The following is a 1821-nucleotide window of genomic DNA, read 5'->3' as shown; positions in this document are numbered from 1 at the left end:
AACTCGCTCAGCATTTCTTAAGCTCAAGGAACTGAAGAACAGATTCAAACCTAGAGTTGCTGTAATCAAGGATGCTTTGGGCAGAATATTAAATCAAGGATATAACTCATAGCAACCTTATAAATAACAGATCTGAGCCTTGTCTTTACCTTGCGCTATAATCATGATCTCCAATATGTCCTAGTCTATTGTTTTAGTTCCTCTGTCGTCTATTTTGTTGAGGATTTCCTTTCTTCCTATAACCCTCCAACTTTCCCAGCATGATGTGTTTTTTCCAAGGACTGGTTCCTCCTGACAAGATATCTAAAATATATGAGATGGAGTTTCACTATCCTTCCTCTAAGGAGCAACCTGGTTGTCCTTCCTCCAAGACTGATTTGGTTGTTGTTGTTTTTATAGTTTGTGGAATATTCAGTACTCCTCTCCAGCATCACAGTTCAAAAACATTGATTCTTCTCTGGCCTTAGGGGTCCACAAACCTCTACCAGGTCAGTAATTGTGCTGTTGAGGGTTTATTGTTCAAAATGCTTTCCTAGTCATTAGCTTTTACTTTGCCACATGCATGAGTAAGATTATCCAAAGAGTGTGTGTTAGTCTATGCGCAAGGGGACTCGAGCTGTCATCCCACTTGGTTTAAGTTGAGCAAATTCAGCAGCAGAAACTGAGGATATCAATTTGAGATCAGCAAGGAAAAGGAAGCAGCATGAAACCTTTAAGTCCAGAGATTCTTACACAAGCCAGACCAAGATCTACACAAGAGCAACAGCAGCCTCAATAGAGAACCAGAGACCAACAAACTACAGAGCAGACTTGGGACCACACAACCAGAGCCAGACCTGGGGATCTTCATCCAGAATTGCTGGAGGACTGAGGGAGGATGTCATAACTGACAACAGTAGGAAACTTTGAAACACTGACCTAAGAGGAAATGTTTAACGTCAAAGGGCCTGTGATCACACTTTGGAAGCTGTCTAGACTGAAGAATTATATTCTGCTGCCAACCTGGATTATAGTCTGTTAATTTCCCCAATAAACCCATGACCATGAGTATGGTTCTGAAAAGTTTGTACCCAGCATAGCAGTAAGATTGGTGTAGAAATTAGTAGAAGGAGGTGCAGGAAGCATGGGAGACCATATCTGACCTTACAGGAATTAGTTTTGTTTTGTGGGTGTTATTGAAAGGGACTGTTCCCCTTTGTGGAGTTGGTAGAAGTCACAGATGGCTATCCTCATGATGCCTACACACTTTATACAATAATTCTGCTCTTCTGTTATGCCTTTTTTCCCCTTCACATTTTGGTCTACTTACTGCCACCCCCAATTCCACTCAGGACTCTCTGTGGTTCACATAGTCCATTTGTCCTTAAGACTAATTGTTCAGTTGAGCTTTTCATTTTCTTCACTTCAGATGGAGAGAGGTCATCTTAGACAGCTTCTTACTAGCTTTGAAGGCAAGATCTGAGACTTTACTAAGTGGAATATAGAACACTATATCTTTGTGGTCTATGCTATGCCAGTTCCTAGGTGGGCAATTATTTTATTTTAAAATATAATTTTATTTTAAAATAAGTACAGACAGTGTTCTAAAAATAAATGCAGAGGGTTTTTTAAATATTAAGATATTGTACATCATTTCTATTTTTAAGAAATGATTTCTAAAAATTAATCATAATTCTAAAATCTTATGATAATTTCTTTTTTTCAACAAATATTTGTTGGGAGCTTCCCATCTGCTAAGAAGTCTGACAAATATTGACAATGTAGAAACAACAAATATTAACAGTGTAGAGACACGTGACTTTTATGGAAGTTGATGTAATC

The sequence above is a fragment of the Elephantulus edwardii genome, unplaced genomic scaffold (assembly GCF_000299155.1).
Source record: "Elephantulus edwardii isolate Elephantulus edwardi_28Jun2011 unplaced genomic scaffold, EleEdw1.0 scaffold00137, whole genome shotgun sequence".
NCBI lineage: Eukaryota > Metazoa > Chordata > Mammalia > Macroscelidea > Macroscelididae > Elephantulus > Elephantulus edwardii.
Note: the sequence above shows the minus strand (reverse complement) of the source record.